The sequence below is a fragment of the Rattus norvegicus genome, chromosome 2, assembly GCF_021556685.1.
Source record: "Rattus norvegicus strain SHRSP/BbbUtx chromosome 2, alternate assembly SHRSP_T2T, whole genome shotgun sequence".
Classification (NCBI taxonomy): Eukaryota; Metazoa; Chordata; class Mammalia; order Rodentia; family Muridae; genus Rattus; species Rattus norvegicus.
Window position 1 is genome coordinate 169252190 of NC_141535.1, and position 21068 is coordinate 169273257.

Below are 21068 nucleotides of genomic sequence, written 5' to 3' on the forward strand. Positions count from 1 at the left end.
TCTGTACCAATACCATGCAGTTTTTATCACTATTGCTCTGTAATACTGCTTGAGTTCAGGGATAGTGATTCCCCCTGAAGTCCTTTTATTGTTGAGGATAGTTTTAGCTATCCTGGGTTTTTTGTTATTCCAGATGAATTTGCAAATTGTTCTCTCTAACTCTTTGAAGAATTGGATTGGTATTTTGATGGGGATTGCATTGAATCTGTAGATTGCTTTTGGTAAAATGGCCATTTTTACTATATTAATCCTGCCAATCCATGAGCATGGGAGATCTTTCCATCTTCTGAGGTCTTCTTCAATTTCTTTCCTCAGTGTCTTGAAGTTCTTATTGTACAGATCTTTTACTTGCTTGGTTAAAGTCACACCGAGGTACTTTATATTATTTGGGTCTATTATGAAGGGTGTCGTTTCCCTAATTTCTTTCTCGGCTTGTTTCTCTTTTGTATAGAGGAAGGCAACTGATTTATTTGAGTTAATTTTATACCCAGCCAGTTTGCTGAAGTTGTTTATCAGCTTTAGTAGTTCTCTGGTGGAACTTTTGGGATCACTTAAATATACTATCATATCATCTGCAAATAGTGATATTTTGACTTCTTCTTTTCTGATCTGTATCCCCTTGACCTCCTTTTGTTGTCTGATTGCTCTGGCTAGAACTTCAAGAACTATATTGAATAAGTAGGGACAGAGTGGGCAGCCTTGTCTAGTCCCTGATTTTAGTGGGATTGCTTCAAGTTTCTCTCCATTTAGTTTAATGTTAGCAACTGGTTTGCTGTATATGGCTTTTTACTATGTTCAGGTATGGGCCTTGAATTCCTATTCTTTCCAGGACTTTTATCATGAAGGGGTGTTGAATTTTGTCAAATGCGTTCTCAGTGTCTAATGAAATGATCATGTGGTTTTGTTCTTTCAGTTTGTTTATATAATGGATCACGTTGATGGTTTTCCATATATTAAACCATCCCTGCATGCCTTGGATGAAGCCTACTTGGTCATGGTGGATGATTGTTTTGATGTGCTCTTGGATTCGGTTTGCCAGAATTTTATTGAGTATTTTTGCGTCGATATTCATAAGGGAAATTGGTCTGAAGTTCTCTTTCTTTGTTGGGTCTTTGTGTGGTTTAGGTATAAGAGTAATTGTGGCTTCGTAGAAGGTATTCGGTAGTGATCCATCTGTTTCAATTTTGTGGAATAGTTTGGATAATATTGGTATGAGGTGTTCTATGAAGGTCTGATAGAATTCTGCACTAAACCCGTCTGGACCTGGGCTCTTTTTGGTTGGGAGACATTTAATGACTGCTTCTATTTCCTTAGGAGTTATGGGGTTGTTTAACTGGTTTATCTGTTCCTGATTTAACTTCGGTATCTGGTATCTGTCTAGGAAATTGTCCATTTCCTGAAGATTTTCAAGTTTTGTTGAATATAGGTTTTTATAGTAAGATCTGATGATTTTTTGAATTTCCTCTGAATCTGTTGTTATGTCTCCCTTTTCATTTCTGATTTTGTTAATTTGGACGCACTCTCTGTGTCCTCTCGTTAGTCTGGCTAAGGGTTTATCTATCTTGTTGATTTTCTCAAAGAACCAACTTTTGGTTCTGTTGATTCTTTCTATGGTCCTTTTTGTTTCTACTTGGTTGATTTCTGCTCTGAGTTTGATTATTTCCTGCCTTCTACTCCTCCTGGGTGTATTTGCTTCTTTTTGTTCTAGAGCTTTTAGGTGTGCTGTCAAGCTGCTGACATATGCTCTTTCCTGTTTCCTTCTGCAGGCACTCAGCGCTATGAGTTTTCCTCTTAGCACAGCTTTCATTGTGTCCCATAAGTTTGGGTATGTTGTACCTTCATTTTCATTAAATTCTAAAAAGTTTTTAATTTCTTTCTTTATTTCTTCCTTGACGAGGTTATCATTGAGTAGAGCATTGTTCAATTTCTAAGTATATGTCGGCATTCTTCCTTGATTGTTATTGAAGACCAGTTTTAGGCCGTGGTGGTCCGATTGCACGCATGGGATTATTTCTATCTTTCTGTACCTGTTGAGGCTCGTTTTTTGACCAATTATATGGTCAATTTTGGAGAAAGTACCATGAGGAGCTGAGAAGAAGGTATATCCTTTTGCTTTAGGATAGAATGTTCTATAAATATCCGTTAAGTCCATTTGGCTCATGACTTCTCTTAGTCTGTCTACGTCTCTGTTTAATTTCTGTTTCCATGATCTGTCCATTGATGAGAGTGGGGTGTTGAAATCTCCCACTGTTATTGTGTGAGGTGCAATGTGTGTTTTGAGCTTTAGTAAGGTTTCTTTTACATATGTAGGTGCCCTTGTATTTGGGGCATAGATATTTAGGATTGAGAGTTCATCTTGGTGGATTTTTCCTTTGATGAATATGAAGTGTCCTTCCTTATCTTTTTGGATGACTTTTAGTTGAAAATTGATTTTACTTGGTATTAGAATGGCTACTCCAGCTTGCTTCTTCTGACCATTTGCTTGGAAAATTGTTTTCCAGCCTTTCACTCTGAGGTAATGTCTGTCTTTGTCTCTGAGGTGTGTTTCCTGTAGGCAGCAGAATGCAGGGTCCTCATTGCGTATCCAGTTTGTTAATCTATGTCTTTTTATTGGGGAGTTGAGGCCATTGATGTTGAGAGATATTAAGGAATAGTGATTATTGCTTCCCGTTATATTCATATTTGGATGTGAGGTTATGTTTGTGTGCTTTCATTCTCTTTGTTTTGTTGCCAAGACGATTAGTTTCTTGCTTCTTCTAGGTTATAGCTTGCCTCTTTATGTTGGGCTTTACCATTTATTATCCTTTGTAGTGCTGGATTTGTAGAAAGATATTGTGTAAATTTGGTTTTGTCATGGAATATCTTGGTTTCTCCATCTATGTTAATTGAGAGTTTTGCAGGATACAGTAACCTGGGCTGGCATTTGTGTTCTCTTAGGGTCTGTGTGACATCAGTCCAGGATCTTCTGGCCTTCATAGTTTCTGGCGAGAAGTCTGGTGTGATTCTGATAGGTCTGCCTTTATATGTTACTTGACCTTTTTCCCTTACTGCTTTTAATATTCTTTTTTTATTTTGTGCGTTTGGTGTTTTGACTATTATGTGACGGGAGGTGTTTCTTTTCTGGTCCAATCTATTTGGAGTTCTGTAGGCTTCTTGTATGCCTATGGGTATCTCTTTTTTTAGGTTAGGGAAGTTTTCTTCTATGATTTTGTTGAAGATACTTACTGGTCCTTTGAGCTGGGAGTCTTCACTCTCTTCTATACCTATTATCCTTAGGTTTGATCTTCTCATTGAGTCCTGGATTTCCTGTATGTTTTGGACCAGTAGCTTTTTCTGCTTTACATTATCTTTGACAGTTGAGTCAATGATTTCTATGGAATCTTCTGCTCCTGAGATTCTCTCTTCCATCTCTTGTATTCTGTTGGTGAAGCTTGTATCTACAGCTCCTTGTCTCTTCTTTTGGTTTTCTATATCCAGGGTTGTTTCCATGTGTTCTTTCTTGATTGCTTCTATTTCCATTTTTAATTCCTTCAACTGTTTGATTGTGTTTTCCTGGAATTCTTTCAGGGATTTTTGCGATTCTTTCAGGGATTTTTGCGATTCCTCTCTGTAGGCTTCTACTTGTTTATTAATGTTTTCCAGTGTTTCCCTAAGGGAGTTCTTCACGTCTTTCTTGAAGTCCTCCAGCATCATGATCAAATATGATTTTGAAACTAGATCTTGCTTTTCTGGTGTGTTTGGATATTCCATGTTTATTTTGGTGGGAGAATTGGGCTCCGATGATGCCATGTAGTCTTTGTATATTGCACCATAAATTTAAGTGTAATTATTTAAAACATAAAGGTACTTGAAGAAAATGTAAAAGAAATACTTTGTGGTCATGCATGAGGGAAACATGATCATTCTCTGGAAGATGGTACTAAGTTACTGAAAGGATAGACACACAGCTAGACAGGAGCAACACATCCACCAGCAAGAGTTGACTCTTGAATATACAACACATTACAGCTCAGTAAGAAAACTGGTGATTCCCGTTAACAAATGGGCAAGCACCTGATCTACATTTCACTCAGAAGAGCCATTAATACAAAATAAACAACTTTCTCATAATAAACCAGGAAAAATACACTAAACTGCCTAAAATTCGTGTGTGTGTGTGTGTGTGTGTGTGTGTGTGTGTGTGTGTGTATGTGTCTGTGTGTCTAGGTGTGCTTGTGTATGTATCTAAGTGTTAATGGTGATCAAACTCAGGAACTCATAAATGATCTACCACAGGCATAACTTGGCGTCTTTTTTCTTATTTTTAGCTTGCATCTCACTAAGTTATCACTTGAAGTCACTTAGCAACCCACGCAGGCCTTGAGGTGGCCATCTTCTAGGTCAGCCTCCTCTTCAGCTGGGATCATATACCCATGCCACCAAATATAGATGCAGTTTGAAAATATTAACGGTTTTTACAATGTGGAATAAATAACATATCCATATGCTGCTGCTGGGCAAATGGTACAGGAACATAAGTTTGGCATTTTCATAAAAATTTAAACTCTCTACGACACGATGTATTTTTTTCAATTTTGCATGTTTATTCAAGAGGACTATGAATGTATATTCAAATATAGATTTATATGTAAATGCTCATATTGGCTTTATTTGTGGCTTTTGGCTGAGCCGTCTCTCCAGCCCTCCAGCTTTATTTGTAAGAATGAAAACTTGAAAGTACTTCTGAGGCCCATCCCTGAGTAACTGCATAAAAGAAACACCGTGAAGCCACACATGAATGGGACACCACTCCAAGGATGCACCTGAGGCTGAATAGACACATTTCAAAATCATTAATGTGATCACTGGCATACTAGAGGACAAACTGTAAAATTGGTTTTATGTAAAACATGGAAACTAAAACAAATGCAAAAACATAAGGCAGAATTCTAGCTGCCTGAGACAGAGGCAAGGGGAAGGATGAATTGAGAAATTACCCAAGAAAATGGTCAAGGTTCTGGAAGGGTCTGTTATCAAGATTTTAGCCACTGCTTCACAGGTATACCTAGACATCCGTGCAATTTGTTGTACATATATTCTGTATTATGATTCTATTTATAACAATAACAATTCCCAGAACTCAAGAACTCAAAGGAATATGTGATCGCCGGGTAACAGGCTGCTTCCTGGCTCCCGCTCCTTATGGCAACCTCCTGCCCCTGATCAAGGCAACATAGAAGAGCTGGCATGTGAGTGGGCTCTGCAGGCTCAAGTCTCTCATGCTGGACACAAGTAGCAGAATGGTGAAAACTATTTTCCTTGCAACACACTGATCTAAAATGCTTTCTGTAGCGACCTTTCCTCTGAGTCCAGGAAGCTTTCCAGACTCTATGACACACAATGACATCGTCGTTCTAACAGCGTTTATTGCCGTGTTGAATTTTCTTCCCTAGGCCTAGTGTATGCATTAGAGATTAGCACAGTTCATCCTCAGAGGATCCACACACATGTCCAATTAGCAATAATCGCGCCTCAGATAAACCTCATTGGCTATGATACTGCCACTGAGCAAAACTGCCACACACATGTCCAAATTGACACACTTCAGAATCATTACCACCATGCACAGGAGAGGATAAGCTGTAAAATTGTTTTTATGTAAAATATGCATACTACAATAGTAGTTCTGATCTCCTTGCTTCTGTTTTTACATTCTTTAATCCCCTAATAGTCATTAACTAATGCTTATCATTATCTATTTAATTAACACGAATATTTTGTAATCCTGAATCTTTCTTGTAGTTACCTGTAGACACAAGAGGCAACTATACATTGTTTTGGGGAATTTTCAGATCATTTTAACATTTCCAAATTTAAGATTTCTCACTTAAAACAGTATCTTCATGTTTAATATTTATATGGATTTAAAGGAAATCTATTTCTTATAACGAAGGTTGTAGTTATGACTTAGAAAGAGGAGGCTGAAAATACCCTTAATCTAAAGCCCTAGTACTTCTATCTGCCATGACTGGTAGCTTCATAACACTTTAAATTCCTATGAGACAGCAATGGAATAATCAATTTAGCTCCTTGGTACTGAGAAATGGATCACATTGCCATGAAAATCTATAATTTTCAACACATTTACGGTTTCCATTGGGCTAGCATGTTACACGGCAAAGCTGCATCATCACATCAGGCAAGTGGGAAGGTTCAGAGAGCCTGGCAGAGTTTAGGGTACCGAGATCGTCATGGATCACACTGTATAGCGGCTTTTGGAAATTAGCATATCTTGAGTGTCACCAGAAGTGTGTGAAACTATGATGTATGATAGTACACACTAACATGCTTTTTTCATGCATGTGTCAGGATAATGGTTTATTTTTCGTATCTTCCCAAGAAATGATCTTTATTTGTTCAGTAAATAAAAGCATACAGTTTTTTATTTCAAATAATCATATAACGTGATTGTGGATTCTTTTAACCAACTTTATAGTAACTATTTAGAAGTTGTATGTTCTAAGTTTACATTTCAGTAACTTTGTAGGCTATCATGTGAGTTAAGTGTCACAGTAACTCAGTGTGTCTGAATACAGCATTTTCACACACGGAGGCTCTCCACTTTATAGCAGACTTTTCCCCAAAGCCCAAAGAGTCCATTACCCAACCCATTCTTCTGGACCTGTCTTTGATGGCATCTCTACCCATGCTTCCCTTAGAATTTCCCATCGGTCCCGTCTCTCATACATTCTTCCATTATTACCTAGTCAGTCATCCCCAGATCTCACCCACACTTGTCAGTGAGCCAGCCACCATTACATTCTAGGGAATCGAATTTCAGAAATTTAGAACAAAACCATGGACCACACCCTTAAGGCAAAGGTTGCATGTGGACACTTTGGCCACACAGATTCAGCTCGGTGTATGCCATGACAGGCTGTGATGGTGACGTCAGAAGCTGGCACTGAAACTTTCCTGTCACATTGGAGGTCTCTTTCTGAAAGCATGCATAATTGAAGGGGCTCGAGACCCCATATGTACAACAACGCCAAGCAACCAGAGCTTCCAGGGACTAAGCCACTACCTAAAGACTATGGGCTCTGACCTTATAGGTAGCAATGAATATCCTAGTAAGAGCACCAGTGGAAGGGGAAGCCCTGGGTCCTGCTAAGACTGAACCCCCAGTGAACTAGACTGTTGAGGGGAGGGCGACAATGGGGGGAGGTTTGGGAGGGGAACACCCATAAGGAAGGGGAGCGGGGAGGAGTATGTTTGCCCGGAAACCAGGAAAGGGAATAACACTCGAAATGTATATAAGAAATAGTCAAGTTAATAAAAAAAAAAAGAAAGCATGCATAGTGGAGCTTATATGCTTATATAATACAAGTAGGAAACAGGGGAGTGGAGAAATCAAGAGAGAAGTTTTCAGGATAAAATATTGTCAGTGGGTCAAATACAGAGATATAGAAAGAAAGAAAGAAGAATGTGATTAAAGCCCACAGCTTAGGAAATTGGCTAATTGATCTGAAGCAAGAGGAAGAACAAGGCAAGATGGCAGGGACAGCAGCGTGGCCCTTATGTTATCAGCTTGAACTTTTGATCAATTTTTAATCTCATTTAAAATGGTGCCAAATGCCTGGCATACGACAGAACATGTTGAGATTTGTGTTCCCTGAACCAAGTGTCATTTATCAAGGAGGGTTCATGCAGCTATAGCCATACAGAATTTACTGTGTAAAACTTGACGGAGGAACAACTGCTTATAATTTCTACTATGAAATAAAACACCTTGCATGATAATCATAGAAGTACCTAATCTGGCTTATTCTGGTTTGTGATAATTAAACCTTTGAAAGGCTGATAAGGAAAAATGTCCTAGCCATTCCCAGTAATGAAGACATTTGAAGGTAGCACCAAAATGAAGCTACTCTCCTCACTACCTTGCATGTGTGCACGCATCATGTTCCCAGCCAACCCTGTCTGCACCTGCCTTTCATACCTATGCCCCACATGCTGGATTCTTCATGTGTTTTCATTCATTAACTTTCCTTTAATTTTAACAGACTTTGCCCACATGCCATGGTTTTGATGGAAGTCAGCTGGCAATTGCTCCAAGGCTAGCAAAGCAGTTCTGGATAAAATTTTTCCTGTGGAAGCCTAGAGGCACATTCGTAAAAGACAGCATATACCCAAAGGCTAAAGGTAGGACTAGGAGGGCAGAAACTGGGTGAAGAAGAGGACCCCCATGTATGGACTTATTCTCGGCCATGCCTACGAGTGAGCTGAAGGTGGTAAGAGATTGAAGTCAAATGGAACCTTATGATGGAGGAGGATGGAGAAAGGAAGATTTGGGGACTTCAGTTAAGATGATTTGCTTTTCAAGTAAGATGCAAACTCGATCAGGAAATGCCACTACTCTCTCCCAAACACTACAGAATGTTTAACATAAGGCAGCGCATCTAGGGCATAAGAATTACTCTAAAGCCACTCACTAGAGAAAGACTCAAAAATAGACACTGTGTCACATTCAATTACTACTTGGTGTCCAAGTGAGCAAGGAAGGGTGCCACCTCTAATTAGCAAATCTTACAAGACATTTTTAAATGTCTTAAAGAATCCTGCTCTGTGTCAATCACATTTACAAACATATACAGCCAATCCGGTGTAAAAAGGTCTTGTTTTAAGTTATACTGGAATGTCCTAGCACTTGAGAAGCAGAGGCTTGAGTTCAAGCCAGCTTGGGTTACAGAGTGAATTGGAGGCTAGCATGGTCAGCTTAGTGAGGCACTGTCTCCAATGAGAACAGAACCAAGGGGACATTGTGTAGGTAGATTTAAATGTCCTCATCTCTGGTGCTGATCTCTTTACTGCTTCTATCCAAACCTCCTCCCGTACTGCATGTACAACCTTCTCCATGGTTTACACAGTCAGATTCTTTTATGAAGTTTCATGATAACAAGTGCACAGCTTCAGAGATTACCTTTGCCAAGGAAATACTGAAATTCCTTGTTCAGTGCTGTATGAACCCAATACTATAATCCCATTGGTTGACAGGGAAACATTTTAAGAGACTTCTCAGATTCTTGAAATCATTAATACTCAAATTAGTACATGCTTGTTATTTTGACTCTATGTACCTACATATCGAATGATAACATTAATTTCTAAACTGAACAGAGCAAGAGATAGAAATTATTATGTTATAATAGAATCTATAATAACACATTGCCATAGGTATTATAGAAAAATTAAGGTTTGTTTATTTTTGGAATTTTCTACTTAATACTTTCAGAAATCAGAACTACAGAAATCAAAACCACAGGTAAGAAGACTACTGTAATATATATTTAACTGCTTCTAAGGAAGCATTTCTGAGGCTGCAGTTTGTGACTGGTGACTGAGACTAAGCAGCTAGCAATTTCTGTGTCTGGGTGAGTGTGTGAATGTGTGTGTGTGTGTGTGTGTATGTGAGTGTGTGAATGTGTGTGTGTGTGAATGTGTGCATGTGAGTGTGTGTGAATGTGTGTATGAGTGTGTGTATGAATGTGTGTGTGAATGTGTGAGTGTGTGAATGTGTGTTAATGTGTGTTAATGTGTGTGTGAGTGTGTGTGAATGTGTGTGTGAGTGTGTGTGTATGAATGTGTGTGTGTGAATGTGTGTGTGTGAATGTGTGCATGTGAATGTGTGTGTGAATGTGTGTGTGAGTGTGTGTGTGTATGAATGTGTGTGTGAATGTGTGAGTGTGTGAATGTGTTTGTGAATGTGTGTGTTAATGTGTGTGAGTGTGTGTGTGTGTGAATGTGTGTGTGAATGTGTGTGTGTATTTAGATTAGAAAAATAAACATCCTTAACACAATCATGCAGAATTCAAGTCGAGGTTTTTTACTATTTTGAAGACACACAACATCCAGCAAGGCTTGACTGTTTGCCTCCCCACCACTTAGTCTCAGCACAATGGTATTTGTACTTAGGGATCTTTGGAGTCCTTCATGAATGAAAACATTGCAGTCTATGACTATTTCTTACAATATGGTAGGAGGACAGAAACAGCATGTTAAGATACTAGACAATATTATGATTAATTCCAAAAATAAATGTAGAATTGTGAAGACTAGAGTTGATTTAAGAATGTGTAGTCGAAACTGATATGTGCACCTTAACACCACCCCCAACTTTAAACAAGCATAGCACAGTTCAACATTACCTAATGAAGAAATGCTCTGCCTAGCATCCTGTTCTTGTGCTCTAACCCCTTCTTATCTTGAGTGCCTTGCACAAAAGGACTCTGAGATAATCTCGTGGCTCCAGCAGACCAAATCACAGACGCATTTTACTGTGTGCTTATGAGACATTCAGCATTTCTCCTAAGTGTGCACAAAATGGGGACTCAAGCTAACATCCCCCACCCAAATCATCCTAATGGGGCAAAGACAAATTCAAATATCATTATAATATAGTAAGGGAGCATACAGGGAAAGTACAGGGTGTTGTGAGAATGTGTCCAAGACATTCAATGCAGAACTGGGCAACAGGAAAGCTGAATCTGTGAAGCCCAAGTCAGTGTGGCTCTTCCAGTATTAGAGCAAGAAGAAGGGTAAACACCAGAACAGAGGAAGCAGAAATGCTCTCTCCTAAGGAAAAGATTCCACCAGGCAGCGATACAAAGCTGTAGCTTTTCTAAAGACTGAGGCATGAGCTAGGGCTAGGCCAGTTCAGTAAGACCTTGTCTCAAAAGAAAATGAGTTGTGATTTGCAAAATGCCTGTGCTACTCCCCCGGCCCAATACTTTGATCATGCCCATTCGCCTACTCCCTGTAGTGCCTCTTGCCCAGGCCTCTGCCTGGCACACATTCCCTAGAACTCTAAAATATAAGCCCTGTGGGTCCTGTGGAACCCAATCCCCTGGCCTTGTCCTGGATTGTCCTTGGAACTCATTCCTCAGTTTTTCCACTGCAGAGCTGTCTCCCATCTCAGTTCTTTAGAACCCATTAAAACTGCCACACACGTATCAAGCTACTCGTTATGGGCTGACATGTATAATTTGGAGACTATTTCTTGCTTTTGCTAGCTGCCATGTGCAGAGTTTAAATTCCTTCCAATCAAGGCCTGTGTCATCAATGTGGTTGTGTCTCCCCAGTGACAAGCATAATCTGTAATAAACTTTATTGAGCGAGGAACAAAAGAGCGGCTGGTCCTCTAAGAAGGGCACCATAAATTACAAAGCATGAAAATGAACCAAAGCTTTTAAAACTTACAATAACAAAGATTGTCTTTTGATTTCTGTTACAGATGACTAGATAAAGCAATAATGATGGCATTTTTATTAGATGTGAGAAAAGTGTTCTGCCTTTAAGGAGACAAAGAAGGTCAAATGGTACTATGTCCTCAGACAGTCTGTGTGACTCGACTTGGAGCCACATCTTGTTAATATTGAGACAAAAGGTAGAATAAGAAATATATTATTTGGGTTATACGATGTGATAAAACCTTCTAAGTGAATTTAAGTCTAAAGAAGAGTGAAAAAATTGCACTACAGAGTACTAACAGGATTTGTGGGTAAGATAATGAAATTGTCCATTTATTTGATACATTGATAATGAAATTGCTAATGTGTTTTTAAAAAATACAATGGTGGTGCATTTGGGTGGGGCAAGTGTGGTCATAACACCCTGGAAGCTGAGGCAGGGGCATCATGAGTTCTAGGTCATTAGTTCTGATACAGCTTACTATATCAGAAGATCATGTCTCCATATAGGAACCGGGAGAAGGGAGGAAGAAGAAAAACAGGGAGGAAACAAATACAAAGTTGCTACTTTGTATGAGAATGAGAAATCCAGCCAGTGCCTTGACTTTCAAAATTGTTTGTTGCTGACTCTGACCCAGAGAGCTCAACAGTAACACCAGACATGATTCCAGAACGATTCTTGAAAACATATTATTTAAGTGTGAAATGTGACATGCTGTTTACAGGTCATTATAGTTTAACCCAGTGTTATTGTTTTTGCTTTTTTATAAAGATAGTTATTACCAACTCTGCCAAAAGTGGAAAAAGATTCCAGCCATGAATATGACCAGGTTTGACTGTCCTTGTAAACTTTTGGATCATTCAAAGAATGCATACTCTAAAAAAAGAAAGGCAGCAGCCTTAGTAAACTGCAAGACTGTCTTTCTTGTAAGAGGATCAATTCACTGATGACCCTGAAACAGAAAGAAAGATCAAGGATCATGTTAATGGTCCTTCCTACTCTTAATTCTATAGTTACTTGGATAAACTATATACTGACAAAATCTGTTACTGCCTTTATGGAGAGAACTGTTTAATCTATGTCATCAAATTGGAATTCAAAGAGACCCTGACATTTCTTTTGACCTACCAAAGAAAAACCCATTCAAATGATCCTTACAATAATTTGACAAAAGTGACCTCAATCTTTCTAATGTTAATTAGTAAATATGCTTACCAACTAAGAGTAAAGTTAAATATATTTGTGCTAAGTAGCTAAGTATGTGTTTTAATTCTTAAACTAAACCAGGTATACTAGCAACCCACCTCTAACACAAGCCCTAGGTATTTCGAAGAGGAACATTGAAAGTTCAAGGTCATAGGGAGTCCAAATCAGGCAGTCAGACATACAATCGAGGAAAAGTAAGGTATTTATAAAAGAATATGCAAAAGAGATGTGGGAGAATCAGCAGTATAGTAAGAATGTGAAATAAAAATGAGAGAGAGAACAAAGTAAAGAAGAGAGAAAAGAGGAAAGGAAAGGGAAGGAAAGAGAAATGGAGACAGAGACACATGGACTTACAATACAGCATCCTGTGGAGATGAACCAGTCCACTGATAGCATTACCACAGTCTTCACTTGTGTGTGTGCTCAGCTGTGAGAACTACACTTACTGCAAAGCCAAAAGTTCATTCAAGGGAGAAATTTCTCTATAGCGAAGAGCCTCTCCACCAATCAATATGAATGAATGGAAATCACTGAATATTAACTCAGAAATTACACTATTACACATAAAGGAATTTTACTCAAAAGGCAAAAGTAAAGAAATACTAAAAGCTGTGCAATATGTCATTTCATGCAAGAAAACAGTCTTTATGTTCAAAACTGGCCTACCAAAGGAAGAGCAACTTAAAGGAGACTTACAGTAATTTTTCAAAAGTCACCTCAATTTTACTAACAAATTAGGAAATATCATCACTGAGAAAGACTGAGAGTTATCTGAATAGACTAGGAAAACTGGTAAAAATCTAAAACATGTACTGTGTATAGATAATAGGTACAGAGTAAATCAAGAAGAAAATCTAACTTCACAGCCTTGTCAACATTTAATAAAAAAAAAAAAACAGTGATACCCATTAAGTATCCATTCATCTAAAGGCAAAGAAAACAAGTCAGTTGGTGGTCAAGCAATAGAGTTACTCCTCTAGCTGCATCCACGGCAAGCAAGACTTTCAAACAGATTTCAAGAAAGTTGACAGTCTGTTGAGTCTTCTGGGAAAGATTTGAGAGTTGAGCAAAGTTGAAATTAGAATCTAATATGAGTCGGTAAAAATAGGAAACATTTAGAAAAGGAGAAGAATGGGAAAGAAAGACATCAAGTGGTTTTAAGCTAGGAAAGCTTTTGGGAAGACAAGCAGATTTGCTCAAAAAAAAAAAAGACTAAGGATCTCTTGAGGTTTTTTTAGTTGAGGCTTCAAGTGATGAGAACCACAGGAGACTGAACTTGATGGTCCTTTAAGAGAGTAGAAGAGGTTAAGGTCAAGGCTAAATATAGAGCAATCACATTAGTAGATACTGAGTGAAGCCCTGACCACAGAGGACGGCTGGAAAGCAGCGCGTAACGCCTCTGTTAGCCTGGATTATAAGGAAGAGGAAATGCTCAGAAGGTCAGTGCATGCTGACAGGGGAGATGGGTAACAAGTATGGTGGGTAAAGATACAATTGGTGACAGAAATGATCGACCAGGGGGTTCTGAACGTGCAGAATAACCTACATAAAAGCACAGAAGGGCACCAGCATGGTCATGCTCGGAACAATCCACCCAAGTGCTCCCAAAACAAGTACTGTGCTCTACATGATGTTCTTGAGAAACAACCGTAGGCATGAGACACAAAGTACCTTAACTCAGCACCAGCAAATTGCAGCTCATTAGACACCTACTGTGCGCCATGCAAGGTTTTGTGACTTCGATGATATAGAGCTGAGATTGCCCAGAGATGCAGATACTGAAACAGACATCTTCAGTGTTGTGGAGTGAAATGGAAAGGTTACAAAGCTAAGGTGGCCACAGGGAGAAAGTGGGAGTTTCCCCACCTGCTTATCAACCATCATCTCTTGTTGACTTTTTGCTAATCCTTGCTATGTAGGTGTAGTTGGTAAGAGGGTCAGAGCCAAGTTCCATTTTATAGAAAGAAAAGTCCATTTTAACAAAAGATTAATACTAGATGGAAAGCATGCTTGGCTAGGGAGCTTAGTAACCACAGGCACAGGCTAGGGGAAGTACAAGCCTGCTGACCTAGACTAACAGAATATATATATCCAAAATATTCTGAAGAAAAATAAAAGAATAAGAGAGCTCATGAGATGGCTCAGTAGGTAAAAGTTCTTGAAACAACAGCCAACGTTGTGAGTTTGATACCAGGACTCACATAGCAGGAGATAACCAGGTATCTGAAAGTTATCCTCTGGCTTCCACATGCCTGTCATGGTATGAACACACCCATACACTCACATGCCTATGGACATGCACACACCCACAAAATAGATAAGTTGAAAACAGAAATTGTAAAGAAAATGAGGAATCAGGTAGGATACAGGATGGACAAGAAAGCATCCCAGCCTCCACTAAATTGAATGATTCAAAATTGTAGGTTCAACAAAAGAGCTCAGGGTGGCTAAAAGCTCTTGTGGCATGGTAAGAGGATGACAGCTAATGAAACTGCTGTTCAGATATTCAACAGAGACTGGACCTAGACAGCCTGGAAGAACAATCGTGGTCATAATGGATGTCTACAATAAGAGACAATACCTTCTACAAATGTGCAGAAACATAATAAGTAGGATGCCTGAGGAAAGTCTCTTGGGCAAACATCTCTAATCAAGTGGCACAAAAATAGTTCCCTAAAAGTTGGACCTCCTCCCACAGCAAAGGAAAACAATTTCCCTGTGCATCTGACACTGAAAGTAATTCTAAAACATCATTTACCACAATTCCCCTGTCTCCATCAATAACAGATTTTGGCTAGTTTTCTCCAAATATTACTCTACATTTCTATTTCCTATCACTTAAGGAGACTCATTCTTAAAGCTAATTTGGTGTTTATTCCTTGAAGACTCACTAGAGACTTGGGGGGGGTGCTAATTTAATCATATTAAACTAACTTGTAGACAAAAATCAATATTCACCCCTACCCCAGACACACACTAACTAGTGCCAGCAAATTGAAATAAGAGAATTCATGTTTCTTTCATGGTTTCTGACTCAATCCAGTGTTCCATGGTTTCAATTGTTCAATAAAAGAGGTTTCTTAAGTCTGAAAATATCTATGACAAATTATTGAAATTTTAATCCTCTAAGTATTCTACTGATCCATTACTCATAACAGTATGATTTAGTGTCATCACTTAAGCTTGTAGTGAAGTCTACACATTAAAACAACTTTTCAGAATGTCTTGAAACAAGATTTCCTAATAAGCCATAGTTATGAGACGCCAGCACTAAGTCCTGTGAATTATTTCCCATTGCTGGATATAAATCATAACTCCATATTTCCTTCCTCATGCTCAAATGGCAGAAGATAATCATGTATTTTACCTGAATGCGTACAATGGGTTCTTTATGAGGCTGTTTTTGTGTCATGAATTATGTGACACCATAGCAAGCAAAACTGCTTTTTCAGTGAGAAAAATTTATTTTTATTTTCTGTCACAAACTAGGAAGATCTTACTGTGCAAGGAGAAACAAAAAGTACCCATGGACACACCCCACAGTGCTATTAAGTAAATGCTACAGAACTAAACTTGCAAGTGATACATTTAATACTTTACTTATGAACCCATTTCCTATAATTTTTATTAGTATTTAGTCTACAAAGCAGGAGATCTCATTGTGACTTTTCATGTATGTGTACTTGTATACCATATATTGTTCTGAGTTGCCCCCTGCCCTCCCCATCTTGTGGGTCTCCTCTTTCCCCACAAGAGGAGGTTTGTAGTTTCTCCGTGTGTTTGCCCATCTTAAAGATCCAGTTGTCCTTCTTTGTCTCCACCCCTCCTCTCTCTGGCTCCTTCCCTCCCTTCTCACAATCCTTTCACACATATGCATTTCCAAGTCTAGACTACATATGAGAATGTCTGTTGTCTGCCTTATGGATGTACACTTCCATTCATTTCAATGAAGATGTCGGAATTCTACTCCACTCTCCAGAGGAACAAATGTGTAACTATCCATCATGCACACCCCCCTCATGGTCTTTATCCACTCACTTGTTGCTAGGCACTAGACTGGCTCCATATCTTGGCTTCTGGGTCTAGTACTTATCCCTGCAGTGGGCTGACACAAACTCTTTCCTGTAAATACCTGACGGAGTTCAGCACCATCATGTGGTAGTTCTTTTTGTAGATATTGTGAGGAACCGCCGTCCTGACTTCCACAGTAGCTTCCCACGTTTACATTTCGCCAGGTAGTGTATACAGATTCCTCCCCCTCCCCCGCCTCAGCAGCTCTTGAAATAATTAACTATTGTAGCACTACTCTTCAAGTCTTCTGCTAGTCTGTGTCCACACACTTCGTGTACAGAGGCTAAGGTTTGGACCAGAAAATGTTCGGCTCACGGGTCTTCACTTCGGTCGTTATTTTGCTACGGGGTTCTAAATGTCTCGATACTGCAGCGGAATTTGTTCCGTCTCCCTGAAAGTGCAACAGCTCAAATATTTGGGAATAGTTTCTAAGACTACAAGACTCCTCCAATAAATCCATGGGCCAGGCCATTTAATAATTGACCAAAAGCAAAATCCTAGAGTCGCTTCGGAACTCTAGACAGTTTCATATTATCATCCTTTGCCGGCTTTGATTACTGCCACCCTGCTTTAATAGAGTACCTGACCTGATCCTTCCTGAAGGGGAAAACATTCCAGTCTAAAAACAACAGATTGCTCCTTCGTTATAAACAAAAACTCAAAACTGCTTATCGTTAAGTGTCTCCAAGACCATGCAACAGAAAGGTGGACGCTGCCTCTACTAAGCCCGGTGCTTGTCCGAACATAGACAAGAATTATTTTGAGGCCGATGATCCTAAGTAACCATTATGAAAATTTAAATGAAGGTATTCTATTTTCCATTAAACCGAGCAAGATGTATGCAATCACTTCTGTGAGTGAGTTAGATAACCATTTGATTTACCTCAGAAGATGTAAGGGGCTTATTAAATGCAAAACGAAGGAACAACTGTGAATCTCCGAATGCAAAAGAAAGGCGCAGGAAACCCATGCTCTGGAATCATGTGACCATACTCTGATGCAGCCTCTCACACAAAAGTCACTTAGAGACAACACTGAGGACCCAGGACAAAGTTGTGAAGCCTGGTCACTGCCTTCCAATGCATCATACTAATTACAAGAGAAAGGAAGCTAAGGAGCAATCAGTCTCACGCAACCTGGTGTGCAGTCACACTTTGCTGAGGTCCCAGCAGCCGCTGGAACTTTGCAGTTTGCATACTCTGGGGCTTTGAGCGGCTTATCCATGGTGGGGAGAGGAAAGCCCACATGGGGCCACAAGCTGGACTCTCTAGGCGTCCTGCATTGGTGCGAGGGAGGGAGGCAACCCAGCTGCTCAGGGCTGGAGGCCCAGCGTGGGAGACAGTCGCCCACGCCTTGCATGCCCCCACTGAGGGCCCACAGTGACAAGCCAGAGCTGCTCTTGCCAACCGCGATCCCTCCCGGGAGTCCCTTCCTTGCTTCTCTCCAGCGTGGGAAAAGTGATATTGCTTCCCAAGCATGAACAAGATCCCGGGAGGGTGTGGGAAAGGATTTAACCCAGACTCGGCAGAGGGCCACATGCCCCGGCAGCCCGGGCCAGCGAGGGCACCGCTATCACTTACTCAGAGGCTTCCAGACCTGGGGACAGCGGTTCCCGACCTCCTGGAGCTGCCAAGAACACCCCGCAGAGAACAACCCCACTGGATCACAGAGGAAGGGCGGCGGCGCTGGCATGGACCGAGAGGTGACGCTGGAGTCGCACCTGTCGGTCCGGAGCGGATTCACCCAGGGCAGTCAAGGCCACGCCGCGCACACCCTGGTCAACCAGAGCCAGGGGCGCGGCTGAACCCACGGAACGTTCCCAGAGCCGGTTCCCACCATGCTGCAAACAGCCACTTCTCGCCTTTGTTTTTCCCTGCCATGACCCAAAGAATTCTTGCCTGTCTCTTCTCTACCACACAGGACCTCTTTCCACGTCTCCGTGCCATGCATGCCTTACCCCCTTCTCCAGTCCCCGAACAGTAGAAAAGCAAGCAGCTGAGCAAACCCACCATGATGCGGTCACGGGAGGCCAGGGGCATCCGGGCGCAGGTGTCTTCGCTTCGAGGACTCCCCGGGCTGAGCACTGCTGCTCTTCGCCTTGGGGTCGAGCTGGCAGGCACTGGAGGAGGACTGCCTGGAAGGCTGTGTGTGAGAACCCCGCTGCTCCGAGTCCCTCCCACTCCTCCCAGGCTCAGCTCCTGAGAACGGAGTCCTGCTCCCCGCCCAATCGCTGTCCTCCAAACCACCAAAGCCAGACACACACACAGCAGGGAAGGGGACAAGGAAGAGAAAACAAAGGAGAGACTCTAGGAAAAGTTGGCACGTTAAAAACAAAAACCTTTTCTCTCGTACTAGCTGGTGCAGACCAACTGTAGCTTCCTTAATTTGAAACTCAAACCGTGGTGGGGAGGTTTTTCTCTCCTCCCTTGGCTTTGGTGGCCTGGCTTTTAGCTTTGAGGCTAATCTACTCTGTTCGAAGGTAATTTTGTGGTCACAGAAATATTATTTCTTTTGTGTAAGGTCTTGCTTCTATTTGGTTCACTACACTCAGCCCTATATGCTGTTAATACACGTGTGTGTGTGCATCTCTGTTCTTTTATTTTTTCCAAGTCATCCGTACACACACATATGTACATACACATTTATGTACACACACACACACACACACACACACACACACACACACACACACTCCAGTTACTCCTGGTATCTTTTCAGTCCTTCAAGTTCAAGAAGTCTGAGGCAGAGTTCTTTTGACATGTCTACTTCCTGACTCATCATCGACTCTGGTCTCACTGAGGCTCCCCACATATGAAAACATGTTTCTTCCAATGTTGCCTACGACACAGGAAACAACCGTTAAGAATTGACCTAAAGGGGGTTGGGGATTTAGCTCAGTGGTAGAGCGCTTGCCTAGCAAGCTCAAGGCTCTGGGTTCGGTCCTCAGCTCCAGAAGAAAAGAAAAAAAGAAAAAGAAAAAAAAAGAATCGACCTAAAGAACCGATGGAAGTAGGTAGAAACAGAATTAGTTAGAAATGCCAAGAAAGCCAGCTACAGGATCCAGGGAAACTTTGGTCTTAAGATCGAACAAAACCTCCTAGCTCCTTTGCTGGTTATAATTTTGGTTTTGTTGTTATTTTCTTGTCATTCATAAACTTCTCTTACTCCCAAATCAATTCATGAACTTCTCTCAGGTCAGTAGGGAAAAATAATCTATCCTCAGACCATGAACATAAGACCCAGAAGGAAACAAAAACGGGACTCATGGTGAAAAGGAGCCACCATCAGTTTTAAAGTAAAAAAACATATTCAGAGGAGGAGGGACATCACTGTGACAGATAAAATATTTCTGAAAGAGTGGTGTCAGTGTGGGATCTTGAAGATGCCTTTATTTTAGAAGAGGGGAATGTGGAAGGAACTGCTTATTGCCAGCAGAGGAAACTGAATAAAGGTCCACAGGCAGGTAGCAGGGTGGCAGTGTGGTGGCCAGGAGATAAGATGGGGTTCAAGGTGAGTAAAGTGCAGGAGGATGCAGAAGGCACCAGGTATTGTCTCTGCTGTGCCGTGGGTTCCTATAGAGACACCTGTGCTACCCTTCTACACTGGTGTTCCTGTTTCCCATAGTGCAGGACTAGGATTTTTTGTCAACTTTTTCTCTTTGGAGGCTTTCCCAGTAGTGAGGATTGTAAAGAGAGAAAGAGAAATGGAATTTACCGTGTGAGAGTATGTGTGGGTGTGTGTGGTGGGGGGGGGGGGTGGCGTGCATGTCAGGGACTCTAACAACAGATAGGAACATAGAAACGTCATGGGTTAACATAAATGCTAACAAATACAGTGTTTCAGTGCAAAGTGAGCCTTCTATACCCTCCTGCCCCTTTGCAAAGATGTCAATAATTTAAGGAGACCCATAATAAGCAATAAGTACATAATTATGTATTTGTGAATATATTCAAATACTTCAAAAGTTCACAGTTTACACTGGCTATTGCAAAAGCAGAGAAGTTCATGGTGATGACCTTTGGCCTGGTTAAGTTTCTGCATTTTCCCCATAAGTGCTTAATAATGTAGCTTAATGAAAAAAAATTAGAATTTAAACAAATAAAGGTTCATAGAAATCAAGCAGCGAATCTGTCCAGTCCCGGGTTTTTCTGAGAGGGGAAACTTTAGTTCTAATTTCATTCTTTGTAATGGATTTGTTTATATTATTTATATCTCCTGGCTTTAATTTTGATAGATCATACACATTTAAACACTCACCAACTTCTAATTTCCTGTGCTTTTGGAAGTTTATGTCTTCAAAATATCCCCTAACGGGGTTCTGAATTTTATTCAACTCTGTTAGATGTACACTGATTTCATGCCTCATTTTGTGGATTTGTTTCTTCTTCCTCATTCTCAACAGATTGGCTAATGGCTTGTCAATCTCACTGTCTTTTACAAAAAACTCTTGTCTGGTTGATTTTGTGTGTTGTTCTTTAAGTCTCAGTTTCATTCCAAATTCTATTCCTATTTCCTCACCATCTATTATTTCTTGCCATCTACTGGGCTTGACACCAATTTCTTGT

The 21068-nt window shown here is 40.5% G+C and overlaps 1 protein-coding gene, 1 long non-coding RNA gene and 1 pseudogene across 13 annotated transcripts in view; 1 reads left to right on the forward strand and 2 right to left on the reverse strand.

Moving 5' to 3' along the window:
* Positions 1 to 18624, reverse strand: part of Gucy1a1 (guanylate cyclase 1 soluble subunit alpha 1) — a 62999-nt gene extending 44375 nt beyond the window's left edge. For 4 of the 12 annotated variants that reach the window (XM_087629716.1, XM_087629691.1, XM_087629667.1 and 1 more), the window contains exon 1: positions 18513 to 18624. The gene's annotated coding sequence lies outside the window, so the exon portion shown is untranslated. 12 annotated transcript variants of the gene reach the window in all.
* LOC134486013 (U4 spliceosomal RNA) lies at positions 5487 to 5555 on the reverse strand (annotated as a pseudogene).
* Positions 13782 to 21068, forward strand: part of LOC147996314 (uncharacterized) — a 125561-nt gene continuing 118274 nt past the window's right edge. Inside the window, exon 1 of the long non-coding RNA XR_015671989.1 lies at positions 13782 to 13871. This is a non-coding gene — a long non-coding RNA (uncharacterized LOC147996314). The remainder of the gene's footprint in view (positions 13872 to 21068) is intronic.